The 17,703-nt window shown below is 42.3% G+C and overlaps 1 long non-coding RNA gene across 1 annotated transcript in view; it reads left to right on the forward strand.

Annotated features, from left to right (window-relative positions):
• Positions 1-17,703, forward strand: part of LOC123744641 (uncharacterized) — a 64,797-nt gene that overhangs the window by 19,852 nt on the left and 27,242 nt on the right. The gene's annotated exons all lie outside the window — the stretch shown is intronic.

Genomic DNA, 17,703 nt, shown 5'->3' on the forward strand with positions numbered 1-17,703 from the left:
ACTAATTTTAGTAAATAAAAATATGCGTTCATTTAGACTTAAGTGTTGCATAGCCCAATATTGTTTTGGATAATTCTGTTTACTTTAATGATCAGCATAATCTCTTCCAAGTATCGAAATATGGGCTTCTTTTCTCCTAACTTTGGTTGCGGTGAACAATTTTTTTTCCGATGACTATTTAGGCTTAACTAAATACACGGGTATCTGACTGGTTACTCACTTATGCAATTTTGTTGTGCATAGCTGGGACATGGAGAAATACGGCAGCACCTATATGTTAATGTCAAAGACAATGGGCCTATAAAAAGTGTAGGTCTGACATTTTCATTTTATTGCTGACTTTTATATAATTTTTTTCTGAAAAGCTAAATTGTTAAATTTACTCATCTGAATTTAACTTACTGATTTGCTTGTAGGCCCATTGGGCTGCTTTAACCAATAGCATAACTTTCGTTTCTTTCCAAACCATGACAACTTAGGCTACTCAATATAGAGCATTTCGAAAAGGAATGTTTGTCGATTGGGTATATTTACTGTAGTCTATGGTTGATTCTATGGAATGTGTTCTCTGAATGGTTCTGCCATAAGTTATGGTGAACTATGAAGGCTGCGTTGACTCAATCTAATCGTTTATAACGCTCCTTTTCAGTGTGGATGGAGTTCAGCAAAGTCTTTCCAATATTGACTTTGGATCCTTTATACATAGTCATATCAGATGGCAAAGTGAATATAGGGAGGCCTACCTGTAAATCCACTCCTTTATTGTGCACAGTTTATCGCCAACATGTTCAATGGGGTGAATAATGAGTGTGAAGACGCATATTTGGTTTATTTTATTAGGATCCCCATTAGCCGAAGTCAATAGCGTCAGCTAGTCTTCCAGATGTCCAGTCTTACACAAGCAAAAATACTTTACAATTTACATACATTAAAACAGTGTGTATGATTCTATCCGTTATACATACTGATAAAAAATAGGTCACATGGGGAGAAGCGTTTTGCAGTGAGGTGTTACTTTATTTGTTTTTGAAACCAGGTTCTGTCCACTTGCGCTATATGAGATGGGAGTTCCACGCAATCATTGCTCTGTATAATACTTTGTTTCCTTGAATTTGTTCTGGACCTGTGGACTGTGAAAAGACCCCTTGTAGCGTGTGTGTGTAAGTTGACTGCAAACAAAATGGAAATTCCAACAATGTGTCTTATAAAAACAAAAAGCTCTTGGCCAAGAGAGACTGGCATACATTAGTCGTGTCTATTATAGCCCTTGGTTGAAGCTCAGTGTTAAATTCATATGTCCCTGCCAATATGACACCAATATTGATGAAAATTCGCAAATCAATTTGATTGGAGGTTATGAACACACTCCCTGCCTCTCATTCGTCCGTTACCGAGAACCATAGAGCAGATTTTTAACAAGGTCGTTAGCATTAGGGCGGCAGGTGTCCTAGTGGATAGAGCGTTGGGCCAGTAACCCGAAAGGTTGCTAGATAGAATCCCCAAGCTGACAAGGTAAAAATCTGTCGTTCTACCTCTGAACTAGGCAGTTAACCTAGGCCGTCATTGTAAATAAGAATTTGTTCTTAACTGACTTGCCTACTTAAATAAAATTAGGGTCATCAGACATTTATTTTTGGATAACATGGGTCCTATTATGCCTGGCGAAAACCAAACACTGCATTCCACAGTAAGAACCTTATACCAACGGTCAAGCATCATGGTGGTAGTGTGATGGTTTGGGGATTCTTTCCTTTCTCGGTACCTGGAAGACTTGCCTTAATAGAAGGAACCATGAATTCTACAGGAGAATGTCAGGCCATCTGTCTGTGAGCTGAAGCGCAGCCAGCTTGTCAAGCAGCAAGACAATGATCCAAAACATCAAGTCTACATGGAAATGGTTAAGGAACAAATTTGAAGTTTTGGAATGACCTAGTCAAAGTTCAGAACTAATTACAATTGAGATGTTGTGGCAGGACTTGAAAAGAGCAGTGCATGCTTGAAAATTCACAAATGTCACTGAGTTAAAGCAGTTCTGCATGCAAGAGTGGGCCAACATTCCTCCACAGGGATATGAGAGACGGATCAACAACTACAGGAAGCATTTGGTTGCAGCTAAAGGTGGCACAACCAGTTGTGTAATGGGGGCAATTACTTTTTCACACAGGGGAATTGGGTGTTGCATAACATTGTTAATAAAAAGTATTTGTGTTATTTATAAACTCGGGTTCCCTTATCTAATATTAGGTTGTTGATCTGATAACATTCAGAATGAGAAAGAGGGCAAATACTTTTTCACAGGTCTGTATATTCGGTTCACAACTAGCTTACTGTTTCTTAACAAAGCAGTTTTTCTCAGCTGTGGTTTGTGCTCTTGATAGTTCTTAGTTGAGGAAATGTAGTGTCGCTAACTCGGTTTTTGTCTAAAATCTGGCTACCTTGTCGTACTGTAGCTTGGTCTGTGCAATGCAAATGAACGTGAACAGCGTGGCAGTTTCCCAAAGTTTGGTGGTTGTCAACTTAACATTAACTAGCTATGTTTCGTGTAAGAAAGTAGGATATATTGTGGTGCATGAACTTGCCATACACGTTAGCTAACGTTAGTTTTAAGTTGGCTAACGTTAACTAGCTAGGTAACATTAACTGACTATCATAGCAGCCAAGGATGGTCTCATGTTTGTGCTTTGATTACACTCAAGTGTCTAGATGAGCAGTTTACACATGACTTTAGCCTTATGAAAAACCTCAGCTAGATGACTCTGCTGGTCATCTATGAACGTTTGAACATCTTGAACTATCTAGCCTTAATTTCCATGTACTTGTAAAGTCTTCACACAGCACAGCCCGAAAAGGACTGGCCACCCCTCTGAGCCTTGTTCCTCTCTAGGTTTCTTCCTAGGTTCCTGCCTTTCTAGGGAGTTTTTCCTAGCCACCTTGCTTCTATATCTGCGTTGCTTTCTGTTTGGGGTTTTAGGCTGGGTTTCTGTATACGCACTTTGGGACATCTGCTGATATAAAAAGAGCTTTATAAATAAATGTCATACTTGGCAAAATATAGCCATCTAGCGTTCCTTGTTTGGTTAGCTACTTAGCCAACATTAGCTCTCATCTGATTGGTATAACATTACGTTAACTAGTTAGCTAGCTAATCAAAACAAACACATTTGTTGGCTAGCTACCTTTTTTATTTGCCTGTTTTTATCTAGCTAGCTTTCAGCTGACTGGTGTTAGCTAGCTAGAGAGGCTAGCTGCTGGACTTTGTGCAAGCTAATGTTAGCTAGGTAACATTAACTAGTTAGCTACCTAGCTAATCAAAATAACTGCTTGCATTTATTGATTAACCTCATATTGAATACCACCATATACAGTGGGGAGAACAAGTATTTGATACACTGCCGATTTTGCAGGTTTTCCTACTTACAAAGCATGTAGAGGTCTGTAATTTTTATCATAGGTACACTTCAACTGTGAGAGACAGAATCTAAAACAAAAATCCAGAAAATCACATTGTGTGATTTTTAAGTAATTCATTTGCATTTTATTGCATGACATAAGTATTTGATCACCTACCAACCAGTAAGAATTCCGGCTCTCACAGACCTGTAAGTTTTTCATTAAGAAGCCTTCCTGTTCTCCACTCATTACCTGTATTAACTGCACCTGTTTGAACTCGTTACCTGTATAAAAGACACCTGTCTACACACTCAATCAAACAGACGCCAACCTCTCCACAATGGCCAAGACCAGAGAGCTGTGTAAGGACATCAGGGATAGAATTGTAGACCTGCACAAGGCTGGGATGGGCTACAGGACAATAGGCAAGCAGCTTGGTGAGAAGGCAACAACTGTTGGCGCAATTATTAGAAAATGGAAGAAGTTCAAGATGACGGTCAATCACCCTCGGTCTGGGGCTCCATGCAAGATCTCACCTCCTGGGGCATCAATGATCATGAGGAAGGTGAGGGATCAGCCCAGAACTACACGGCAGGACTTGGTCAATGACCTGAAGAGAGCTGGGACCACAGTCTCAAAGAAAACCATTAGTAACACACTACGCCGTCGTGGATTAAAATCCTGCAGCGCACGCAAGGTCCCCCTGCTCAAGCCAGCTCATGTCCAGGCCCGTCTGAAGTTTGCCAATGACCATCTGGATGATCCAGAGCAGGAATGGGAGAAGGTCATGTGGTCTGATGAGACAAAAATAGAGCTTTTTGGTCTAAACTCCACTCGCCTTGTTTGGAGGAAGAAGAAGGATGAGTACAACCCCAAGAACACCATCCCGACCGTGAAGCATGGAGGTGGAAACATCATTCTTTGCGGATGCTTTTCTGCAAAGGGGACAGGACGACTGCACCGTATTGAGGGGAGGATTGATGGGGCCATGCATCGCGAGATCTTGGCCAACAACCTCCTTCCCTCAGTAAGAGCATTGAAGATGGGTCGTGGCTGGGTCTTCCAGCATGACAACGACCCGAAACACACAGCCAGGGCAACTAAGGAGTGGCTCCGTAAGAAGCATGTCAAGGTCCTGGAGTGGCCTAGCCAGTCTCCAGACCTGAACCCAATAGAAAATCTTTGGAGGGAGCTGAAAGATCGTATTGCCCAGCGACAGCCCCGAAACCTGGAGAAGGTCTGTATGGAGGAGTGGGCCAAAATCCCTGCTGCAGTGTGTGTAAACCTGGTCAAGAACTACAGGAAACGAATGATCTCTGTAATTGCAAACAAAGGTTTCTGTACCAAATATTAAACTCTGCTTTTCTGATGTATCAAATACTTATGTCATGCAATAAAATGCAAATTATTCACTTAAAAATCATACAATGTGATTTTCTGGATTTTTGTTTTAGATTCCGTCTTTCACAGTTGAAGTGTACCTATGATAAAAATTACAGACCTCTACATGCTTTGTAAGTAGGAAAACCTGCAAAATCAGCAGTGTATGAAATACTTGTTCTCCCCACTGTAGCTATATACAGCAGCCTAGGTTTGTTCGCATACACATCTAATGACTGGTAGCATGGTGCAAGCAGCCGTGTTGCAGAGCAAATGACCACCGGGCGTTAGAACTCTGAAATTAGTCTGAAAAGATGTTAGCATTGTCAGAAATGCTGCAAAAAGGTAGCACATTGTTTGTTCTTAATGGACAAAAATGAGCACATGAGAGCGATCAATTATAAATGAATCAAAACTGTTGCCCCTGGGGCATATAGCTACAGCGCTATGAAAAAGTATTTTCCCCTTTTCTAATTTTCTCTACTTTTGCATATTTTTTTTACAGGAACGGTATCAGATCTTCAACCAAAACTTCACATCAGAAAAAGGGAAGCTGAGTGAACCAATAAAACAACCATTACATACTTTTTTCATAAACAAGTTATGTAACACCCAATGCCCCTGTGTGAAAAAGTAATTGCCCCCTTACACTCAATAGCTGGTTGTGCCAGCTCAATATCTAGGCATCGTATAAGAACTAGACAACGGAGTACATAAAGTGACAATTAGACTTGCCACCTTTTCGGACTGAATAAGTTTGTAGGGCCTAGAATAAAAATGTAGCCCCAATTTCGCTCTTGTCTCTAACTCCCTAACAGGCTTGGGAGGTGAAGGTCGAGTCATGCGCCCCCAGAAACATGACCTGCCTAACCACACTCCTTAACACCCGCCCGCTTAACCCGGAAGCCAGCTGCACCAATGTTTTGGAGGAAACACCGTTCAACTGACGACCGAGGTCAGCCTGCAGGCTCCTGGCCCGCCACAAGGAATCACTAGAGCACGACGGGCCAAGTAAAGCCCCCCCGGCCAAAAATAGTTGAACCCCAAACGCACATGTGAACATGAGCCTCAGTTCAGTTTTGTGCTGCTAGTGTGCAGCATAGCTGTTTCAAACACGTAGAATACATTCCAGCTCCAACCGGCGTACGCTCCCTCTCCTGCCTTGTCACTATAATCCACATTTGTGCTGACTAAGTGTCATGTTACTTTTCAGTGTGTTCCCAGAAAATCTGAAGTTGCCATCAACACGTAAAAAGTAGTCAGGCGGTGTGGGTCCTGCACATGGTGCACCCAGGTAAAACAACATCAAAATCATGTAGGGGGTTTGATTCATCGATTTGGAACTGGGCCTGCCACCTGAGCTTGAGCCAGGTGCCCACTCTGTCCGAAGGCGAAGTCGGCTCAGCAAAAGTGACGTAATTAAGCACGGGTACTGACCAAGACCAGATGGAGAACACACATTACATCGGTTTTTAGGTCTCTGCACTGGCTGCCTGTGAGTTTTTATAATTTATTGTACAATTAATCCACGATTGTACACCCCAATACATTTCAGACATGCTTTTAAGTTCTGTGGCCTCCCGAGTGGCGCAGCAGTCTAAGGCACTGCATCTCAGTGCTAGTGGTGGCACTACAGCCTCTGGTTTGATTCCAGGCTGTATCACAACCGGCCATGATTGGGAGTCCCATAGGGCGGAGCACAACTGGCCCAGCGTCATTAGCGTTTGGCCAGGGTAGGCCGTCATTGTAATAAGAATTTGTTCTTAACGGACTTGCCTAGTTAACTTATTTATATTTAACCTTTATTTATGTAGCCAGTAGGTCCCTCAGGTCCTCTGGGGGGCAAAATTGTGAACATATTTAAAAATAATATTAAAACACATATTTAGCTTTGCTTTTCCTTAGGGTGCTTTTGATCAGTTTGTCATTTTGTTTTATCTTGTGTAGTAAATATTTCAGCTTTTATTTGTTTTTTCATGTCTGAAATGTGCTGTATAAAGCTTGATTTGACTTGAAGCAGATGTAGTAATGAGTAGTATTCTGTATTTTGACATGCAAAAGTGATTGCTTTTGATAAAAACACTTTATCTGCCTTCCCTCCCCGATGATGTGATGGGCCAGTGTACCCAAGGACAGATTAATCGAACCCCCTCTGCTTGCTTAAATTGTGTGCCATGCTGTGCGCAGTCAAAAATTATTACATGCTTGCTAACTTGGCGAGCTACATGATAAATGAGTCTGTTTTACCATGGTGTTTTGACCAAGCAAGAGAAAAGAACAAACAAAATAGTTTTTGAACGAACGCTCCAAGACTGTTCATATAAATGGTCTGTCAAATCAGTGTTTTAAGAACGGGGTTCGTAGTCTAATGGCTAGCGGTACGTCCTGTACATTTTAAGATTGTGGGTTTTCCTCCCAGAGGATATATTTTGACAATTTGAGTTTATAGTTTTGACAGCCGCCTACCGACACACACATTTTCATTTATTAGGTGGCTCTTAAAAGAGCCTTTGGGTTAGTGGAGAGGCAGTGAATATGGTGGCATATACAATTGTCTGTGTCTTGCTAGACCGGAGAAGAGACCAGCTTTCAGACTCTCGAGGAGTCTGAAAGCTACGCCTTACTGATTGTAGTTATTATCGATGACAGTAAACAAATCTAAATGTATATTTGAACCCAATGGTTGAATTCAAGAAGTTTAAGCTGCTTATCAATACTTAATGTTCTCCCACATGTTTTCATATTTATACTGCCATTTATAACGTGTGCTCTTTTACTGGAGTTGAACAGTTGTGTACAGCATTACTTAGGACATTTGTAGCTGAAGTTTTGAGCACCTATCCAATTTCAGATTTGTAAATATGTACAGTACCAGTCAAAAGTTTGGACACACCTACTCATTCAAGGGTCTTTCTCTTTACTATTTAATGCATTGTATAATAGTGAAGACATCAAAACTATGAAATAACACATGGAATCATGTCGCAACCAAAACGTTGTTAAACAAATCAAAATGTGTTTTATATTTGAGACTCTTGAAAGTAGCCACCCTTTGCCTTGATGACAGCTTTGCACACTCTTGGCATTCTCTCAACCAGCTTCACCTGGAATGCTTTTCCAACAGTCTTGAAGGAGTTCCCACATATGCTGAGCACTTGTTGGCTGCTTTTCTTTCACTCTGCGGTCCAATTCATCCCAAACATCTCAATTGGGTTGAGATCGGGTAATTGTGGAGGCCAGGTCATCTGATGCAGCACTCCATCACTCTCCTTCTTGGTCAAATGGCTCTTACACAGCCTGGAGGTGTGTTGGGTCATTGTCCTGTTGAAAAACAAATGATAGTCCCACTAAGCGCAAACCAGATGGGATGGTGTATTGCTGCAGAATGCTGTGGTAGCCATGCTGGTTAAGTGTGCCTTGAATTCTAAATAAATCACTAACCGTGACACCAGCAAAGCACCATCACACTACCACAATGCTTCACGGTGGGAACCACACATGCAGATATCATCCGTTCACATACTGTGCGTCTCACAAAGTCACGATGATTGGAACCAAAAATCTCAAATTTGGACTCATCAGACCAAAGGACAGATTTCCACCGGTCTAATGTCCATTGCTCGTGTTTCTTGGCCCAAGTAAGTCATAATCTTATTGATGTCCTTTAGTAGTGGTTTCTTTGCAGCAATTCGACCATGAAGGCCTGATTCACGCAGTCTCCTCTGAAGAGTTGGTGTTGATGTGTCTTACTTGAACTCTGTGATGCATTTATTTGGGCTGCAATTTCTGAGCCTGGTAACTTGAAGGAGCTTATCCTCTGCAGTAGAGGTAACTCTGGGTCTTCCATTCCTGTGGTGGTCCTCATGAGAGCCAGTTTCATTATAGCGCTTGATGGTTTTTGCGACTTGACTTAAAGAAACTTTCAAAGTTCTTAATGTTCTGTATTGCCTGACCTTTGTCTTTAAAGTAATGATGGACTGTCGTTTCTCTTTGCTTATTTGAGCTGTTCTTGCCATGATATGAACTTGGTCTTTTACCAAATAGGGCTATCTTCTGTATACCACCCCTTCCTTGTCACAACTGATTGATTGGCTCAAACGCATTAAGGAAAGATAATTTGTGGATAAACTTTTAACAAGGCACACCTGTTAACTGAAATGCATTCCATGTGACTACCTCATGAAGCTGGTTGAGAGAATGCCATGTGTGCAAAGCTGTCATCAAGGCAAAGGGTGGCTATTTTGAAGAATCTCAAATATAGCATATATTTGGATTTGTTTAACACTTTTTTTTGGTCACTACATGATTCCATATGTGTTATTTCATAGTTTTGATGTCTTCACTATTATTCTACAATGTAGAAAATAATAAAAATAAATTAAAACCCTTGAATGAGTAGGTGTGCCAAACCTTTGACTGGTACTGTATGTTTTGCACTTGTCTAATTACTTTGCATTTGTTACCCATTTCTTAGTGTTTGTAGCAGGGGATATCAAAATTGCTCTTGAAGAGCCACAGAGTTATGCAGGCTTTTTTTATTCAAGCCCAGTGCTACCACACCTGATTCTACTACTCAGCTGTTTATCGAGACGTCAGCTGTTTATCGAGACCATGAATAAAAAGCCTGCATAAACCTGTAGCTTGTCAAGAGCAATTGTGGCCATCCCTGAATTGTATTTACAAAGTTGACTATATCTGATGAGTGTACATTTGGTTGTAAATGTTATATTTAGTGATAAACAAAGGTGAGTTACGGGTAATGTAGTACTAGGCCTTCAGTGAACTTGAAGGTACATTTTCATGTAAATAGTGGGTACTTGTTGATTGTGTTTTCCAGGAGCTTGCTCAATTGTCTTGAGAGATCAGGGAATTTATTTTCTACAGTTTTCTCCGTATTGGCATAAGTGGGTTTCAGTTTTTTATTTTTTATTTTTTTGCTTCCCTCTGGAAAATCAGCTGTTAATATTAAATAAATATGAACTACATTGTCTGTTGTTGTTTACTTTACAGCGTAACATAGCAATAAAAAGTATTATAAACTGGGTTGTTCGAGCCCTGAATGATGATGATTGGCTGAAAGCCATGGTGTATCAGACCGTATATCACAGGGTATGATAAAACATTTATTTTTACTTCTATATACATGTAATTAAGTTGGTAATCCGTATATAATAGCAATAAGGCACTTCAGGGTTTCGTGGTATATGGCCAATAGGGCTGTATCCAGGCATTAGGCGTGCATTGGGCATATACCACACCCCCTCGTACCTTATTGCTTATTTATAATGTTGCATAATCACCTTCCGGTGTAAAAACCATGGAAATTAAAAACAAACTGTTTTATGTGAGATAAGCATTGGTCTGAAGCTGAAAAATAAAGGAAATTCACATGAGCACCACAATTCCTATTCCACCCATGCTCTACCAAGGTATGTTGGTATTGTACTTCAAACTGTGTGTAGGCAGGTTGCTTACACGGAACCCAAACCGGCTGCGCGCGTGTGGCATCAAGCATCAATTTATTTTGTCCTCCCCCACACCAAACGTGATCATGACATGCAGGTTAAAATATCAAAACAAACTCTGAACCAATTATATTAATTTGTGGACAGGTCGTAAAGCATTAAACATTAATGGCTAGTTTGCTTGCACTTGCTAGCTAATTTGTCCTATTTAGCTAGCTTGCTGTTGCTACCTAATTTTTCCTGGGATATAAACATTGAGTTATTTTACCTGAAATGCACAAGGTCCTCTACGCCGTCAATTAATCCACACATAAAATGGTCAACCGAATCGTTTCTAGTCATCTCTCTTCCTTCCAGGCATTTTCTTCTCTTGACTTTATATTGCGATTGGCAACTTTCATAAATTAGGTGCATTACTGCCACTGACCTTGTTCGTCTTTCAGTCCCCCACGTGGGTATAACTAATGAGATGGCATGTGGGTACCTGCTTCTATAAACCAATGAGATGGGAGAGGCAGGACTTACTACGCGATCTGCGTCAGAAATAGCATCTCTGCAGCACTTCTATTTTAGCCCTTGGCAACGCAGACGCTCGTTGGCACAATAATTTGAATAACATAGATTTCTAAATTTATTTTGCACCGCACGCGACGGTGCACCGCACGCAAACCTTCTCAAACAGCCTAATTCAGCGTTTCCCAAACTCTGTCCTCTGTGCACATTAACATTTTTGCCGTAACACTACACAGCTTGTTCAAAATATAAAATCTTGTTGATTGTTTGAATCAGCTGTGTAGTGCTAGACAGCGTATATGGCGTCGTGTGGGCAAGCGATTTGCTGATGTCAATGTTGTGAACAGAGTGCCCCATGGTGGGGTTATGGCATGGGCAGGCATAAGCTATGAACAACGAACACAATTGCATTTTATCGATGGAAATTTGAATGCACAGAGATACCGTGACGAGATCTTGAGGCTCATTGTCGTGCCGTTCATCAGCTGCCATCACCATGTTTCAGCATGATAATGAATGGCCCAATGTCGCAAGGATTTGCACACAATTCCTTGAAGCTGAAAATATCCCAGTTCTTCCATGGCCTGCATACTCACCAGGCATGTCACCCACTGAGCATGTTTGGGATGCTCTGGATCAATGTGTACAACAGCCTGTTTCAGTTCCCGCCTATATCTAGCAACTTCACACAGCCATTGAAGAGGAGTGGGACAACATTCCACAGGCCACAATCAACAGCCTGATAAACTCTATGCGAAGGAGATGTGTTGCGCTGCATGAGGCAAATGGTGGTAACACCAGATACTGACTGGTTTTCTGATCCCGCCGCTACTTTCTTTTTATGTATATGTAACCAACCGATGCATATCTGTATTCCCAGTCATGTGAAATCTAGAGATTAGGGCCTAATTAATTTATTTAAATTAACTGATGTCCTTATATGAACAGTAACAAAGTAAAATCTTTGAAATTGTTTCATGCTGCGTTTATATTTTTGTTCAGTGTATTTTTAGATAGTCCTATTGTAAATGTGCATTATTGTGGCATTACCATCTTTATGCAACAATTAATTCAAGTAGCTACAACTATAAGTGACCTACTATATTGACTGAAGCAATGAGCTACCCACTGATCAGCACAGCAATTTGATAAAACAGGACCATGTTTGAAACAAGGGCTTCTCAGTCAATATTACACAGGCAAGCTATAACAGTTACAGAAATCAGGAATGCAGACAGGCTCTATCTGAGCTACTGTTATGTTGGACACCTACTGACCAATAAAGATTTGTATTATGGAGCTTTTTTTATGACCTATTTTGTTCAAATAAAGGATTAGGGAATACATGCATGTACCACATTATTACAAGACAAAACCGCTCAATTAAGCCTGATGGTCTTGTAAGTATAAAAGCAAAGCTTGCTTTCATTTAATTAAAAAAAAACGTAAAAATGTAGTGGAATGGGATAATGTCTTGGTGTGGTGTGGGAATAATCTAATACTTTACCTTGTATGTGGTACAAATCCCATTATTGTGGAAGCACCTCCTCTAAGAGTATGAATTAGGCTGTTTTGAGAAGGTTTGAATCCAAAGCAACGTGCGTACATATGGTTTCAAGTACAATACCAACATAGCTACTGCAGTAGGTCAAAGCTGTGTGCTGGAAAACCTTGGTAGAGCAATGTAGAATATGCATTCTGGTGATCGTGAATGTCCTTTCGGCTTCAGACCAATGCCTATTCTCACCTAAAACGTAGTTTTTAGTTTTTAACAGTATTGATATTATCCCTCTGATTACAATGAAGAGCAAAACATGCTGCTCTGTTCTGGGCCAGCTGCAGTTCTACTAGCTCCTTATTTGCAGCACTTGACCATTTGACTGGACTATAATCAAGATAAGATAAAACTAGAGACTGCAGGACTTGGCATATCATATAGGCTTAGTCTATACTTTGACTAAATTAATGAACAAGAAAGAATTCCAATTTATTTGGGAATTCATAGGCCAATACACCTTTAATTGACAAAGTAGGCCTATAGTAACTAGATTCATAAGTTTTTTAGAAATCATTCATTTCCAGACAATTCTTTTATGAGGCATGTTTTGTCAGAATATTAAAAAGCAGAAAATTATAAGATTAAATAATTGAATCATTGTTTTCTGAATGCAGCTCTTAATATTGTACTTGCATTAGTCATATCCTTGTTTTGAATGTGACTTAACAAACAGAATAAAACTCTTGAATTTGAAACCGTTTCCTAAAGGTTTCCTTCAGGTTTCTGCTAAGTTTTTGCTGCTATTAGGAAGAAAGAGAGAGAGACTCAATTCCTTCTCTCTATTTGGATGTACAGTGCCTTCGCAAAGTATTTGGACCCCTCGACTTTTTCCACATTTTATATTACAGCCTTAATCTAAAATTGATTAAATAAGTCAAAATCCTCAGCAATCTACACACAATACCGCATAATGACAAAGTGCAAACAGGTTTTTATATTTTTTTGCAAATGTATTAAAAATAAAGATACCTTATTAACATAAGTATTTAGACCCTTTGCTATGAGACTCGTAATTGAGCTCAGGTGCATCCTGTTTCCATTGATCATCCTTGAGATGATTCTACAACTTGATTGGAGTCCAACTGTGGTAAATGCAATTGATTGGACATGATTTGGAAAGGCACACACCTGTCTATAAGGTCCCACAGTTGACAGTGCATATACACTGCTCAAAAAAATAAAGGGAACACTAAAATAACACATCCTAGATCTGACTGAAAGAAATAATCTTATTAAATACTTTTTTCTTTACATAGTTGAATGTGCTGACAACAAAATCACACAAAAATAATCAATGGAAATCCAATTTATCAACCCATGGAGGTCTGGATTTGGAGTCACACTCAAAATTAAAGTGGAAAACCACACTACAGGCTGATCCAACTTTGATGTAATGTCCTTAAAACAAGTCAAAATGAGGCTCAGTAGTGTGTGTGGCCTCCACGTGCCTGCATGACCTCCCTACAACGCCTGGGCATGCTCCTGATGAGGTGGCGGTTGGTCTCCTGAGGGATCTCCTCCCAGACCTGGACTAAAGCATCCGCCAACTCCTGGACAGTCTGTGGTGCAACGTGGCGTTGGTGGATGGAGCGAGACATGATGTCCCAGATGTGCTCAATTGGATTCAGGTCTGGGGAACGGGCGGGCCAGTCCATAGCATCAATGCCTTCCTCTTGCAGGAACTGCTGACACACTCCAGCCACATGAGGTCTAGCATTGTCTTGCATTAGGAGGAACCCAGGGCCAACCGCACCAGCATATGGTCTCACAAGGGGTCTGAGGATCTCATCTCGGTACCTAATGGCAGTCAGGCTACCTCTGGCGAGCACATGGAGGGCTGTGCGGCCCCCCAAAGAAATGCCACCCCACACCATGACTGACCCACCGCCAAACCGGTCATGCTGGAGGATGTCGCAGGCAGCAGAACATTCTCCACGGCGTCTCCAGACTCTGTCACGTCCGTCACGTGCTCAGTGTGAACCTGCTTTCATCTGTGAAGAGCACAGGGCGCCAGTGGCGAATTTGCCAATCTTGGTGTTCTCTGGCAAATGCCAAACGTCCTGCACAGGGTTGGGCTGTCAGCACCACCCCCGCCTGTGGACGTCGGGCCCTCATACCACCCTCATGGAGTCTGTTTCTGACCGTTTGAGCAGACATATGCACATTTGTGGCCTGCTGGAGGTCATTTTGCAGGGCTCTGGCAGTGCTCCTCCTGCTCCTCCTTGCACAAAGGCGGAGGTAGCGGTCCTACTGCTGGGTTGTTGCCCTCCTACGGCCTCCTCCACGTCTCCTGATGTACTGACCTGTCTCCTGGTAGCGCTTCCATGCTCTGGACACTACGCTGACAGACACAGCAAACCTTCTTGCCACAGCTCGCATTGATGTGCCATCCTGGATGAGCTGCACTACCTGAGCCACTTGTGTGGGTTGTAGACTCCGTCTCATGCTACCACTAGAGTGAAAGCACCGCCAGCATTCAAAAGTGACCAAAACATCAGCCAGGAAGCATAGGAACTGAGAAGTGGTCACCACCTGCAGAACCACTCCTTTATTGGGGGTGTCTTGCTAATTGCCTATAATTTCCACCTGTTGTCTATTCCATTTGCACAACAGCATGTGAAATGTATTGTCAATCAGTGTTGCTTCCTAAGTGGACAGTTTGATTTCACAGAAGTGTGATTGACTTGGAGTTACATTGTGTTGTTTAAGTGTTCCCTTTATTTTTTTGAGCAGTGTAAGATCAAAAACCAAGCCATGAGGTTGAAGGAATTGTCTTTAGAGCTCCGAGACAGGATTGTGTCGAGGCACAGATCGGGGGAAGGGTACCAAAACATTTTTGCAGCATTGAAGGTCGCCCAAGAACACAGTGGCCTCCATCATCCTTAAATTGAAGGAGTTTGGTACGACCAACACTCTTCCTAGAGCTGGCCGCCCGGCCAAACTGAGCAATCGGGGGAGAAGGGCCTTGGTCAGGGAGGTGATGGTCACTCTGACAGAGCTCCAGAGTTCCTCTGTGGTGATGGGAGAACCTTCCAGAAGGACAAGCATCTCTGCAGCACTCCACCAATCAGGCCTTCATGGTAAAGTGGCCAGACAGAAGCCACTCCTCAGTAAATGGCACATGACAGCCTGCTTGGAGTTTGCCAAAAGGCACCTAAAGACTCTGATGAAACCAAGATTACTCTTTGCCCTGAATGCCAAGCGTCATGTCTGGAGGAAACCTGGCACCATCCCCACGGTGAAGCATAGTGGTGGCAGCATCATGCTGTGGGGATGTTTTTCAGGAGCAGGGACTGGGAGAGTAGTCAGGATCGAGGGAAAGATGAACGGAGCAAAGTAAAGAGATCCTTGATGAAAACCTGCTCCAGAGCTCTCAGTACCTCAGACTGGGGCGAAGGTTCACATTCCAACAGGAGAATGACCCAAAGCACATAGCCAAAACAACGCAGGAGTGGCTTATGGACAAGTCTCTGAATGCCCTTGAGTGGCCCAGACAGAGCCCAGACTTGAACCCAATTGAACATATCGGGAGAGACCTGATAAAAGCTGTACAGCAACACTCCCCATCCAAACTGACAGAGCTTGAGAGGATCTGTTGAGAAGAATGGGAGAAACTCACCAAATACCGGTGTGTCAAGCTTGTTTTTCATACCCAAGAAAACTGTAATTGCTGTAATTGTAATTGCTTTAATTGCTGCCAAAGATGCTTCAACAAAGTACTGAGTCATTTATTTTTATATATTACTTTTTTAACCTTTTTTTTACTAGGCAAGTCAGTTAAGAACAAATTATTATTTACAATGACGGCCTACCACGGCTAAACCCTAACCCAGATGATGCTGGGCCAATTGTGCGCCGACCTATGGGACTCCCAATCAAGGCCGGTTGTGATACAGCCTGGAATCGAACCAGGGTCTGTAGTGACCCCTCTAGCACTGCAATGCAGTACCTTAGGCTGCTGCGTCACTCTGGAAATAAAGGTCTGAATACTTATGTAAATGTGATATTTCCATTAGATTATTTTTATAAATTAGCAAAAATGTCAAAACTGTTTTTGCTTTGTCATAACGGTTTATTGTGTGTAGATTGATGGGAGATAAAACTATTTAAAAAATGTTAGAATAAGGCTGTAACCTAACAAATTGTGGGAAAAAGTCCAGGGGTCTGAATACTTTACGAAGGCACTGTAATTCATAAATCCCTTTAAAACACACACATACTCACACACAAATACTCACTTTTTTCTTGTCTTTGATGCCTAAATAAGCAGTGGTGGGACACAGTTGTTTGCTATGACTGCTGGGTCTACATGATGAGTTTACTATTAAACCACTAACACAGAAACCTCTATGGCTTATCGTAGGCTTCATCACAGTCTGTTACGCAAAACCATTCCAGTCAGTTCCATTATGAGTTTTTCTGAGACCCTGCTTCTTGGCATCCCAGCTCACTCCCTCTGTCCAACGTCCTTACAGTAGAGCTATGGAGCAAGCAGACACAATAAGGTCTGACTGCGACCCGCGTTCAGGGAAACTCCAGGGAAGAACTGCCCAGGGAAGAACCGCCCAAGGTTCTTGTTTACATAGCAGGTTAAGAAAACTAACGTAGCACGTGAGGAGAACTAACACAGCACGTGAGCAGTACTAACGCAGCACGTGAGGAGAACTAACGCAGCACGTGAGGAGAACTAACGCAGCACGTGAGGAGAACTAACGCAGCAGGTGAGGAGAACTAACGCAGCACGTGAGGAGAACTAACGCAGCAGGTGAGGAGAACTAACGCAGCAGGTGAGGAGAACTAACGCAGCACGTGAGGAGAACTAACGCAGCAGGTGAGGAGAACTAACGCAGCACGTGAGGAGAACTAACGCAGCACGAGAGGAGAACTAACGCAGCACGCGAGGAGAACTAACGCAGCACGCGAGGAGAACTAACGCAGCAGGCGAGGAGAACTAACGCAGCAGGCGAGGAGAACTAACGCAGCAGGCGAGGAGAACTAACGCAGCAGGCGAGGAGAACTAACGCAGCAGGTGAGGAGAACTAACGCAGCACGTTAGGAGAACTAACGCAGCAGGTGAGAACTAACGCAGCACGCGAGGAGAACTAACGCAGCAGGCGAGGAGAACTAACGCAGCAGGTGAGGAGAACTAACGCAGCAGGTGAGGAGAACTAACGCAGCAGGTGAGGAGAACTAACGCAGCAGTTGAGAATAATTGACGTAGCAGGTTGAGAATGAGGTTAAGGTTAGGAAAAGGGTTAGGCTTAGCTACAATGCTACAGTCGACCCATAGAACGAGGAAGTAGCCAGGAGCCAATAGAATGAGAACCAAGAGGGGGCTTGGTTAACCTGGGCGGTTCTTCCCTGAGCGGTTCTTCCCTGGGGTTTCCCTGGATGCGG

The sequence above is a fragment of the Salmo salar genome, chromosome ssa09 (assembly GCF_905237065.1).
Source record: "Salmo salar chromosome ssa09, Ssal_v3.1, whole genome shotgun sequence".
NCBI classification, from domain to species: domain Eukaryota; kingdom Metazoa; phylum Chordata; class Actinopteri; order Salmoniformes; family Salmonidae; genus Salmo; species Salmo salar.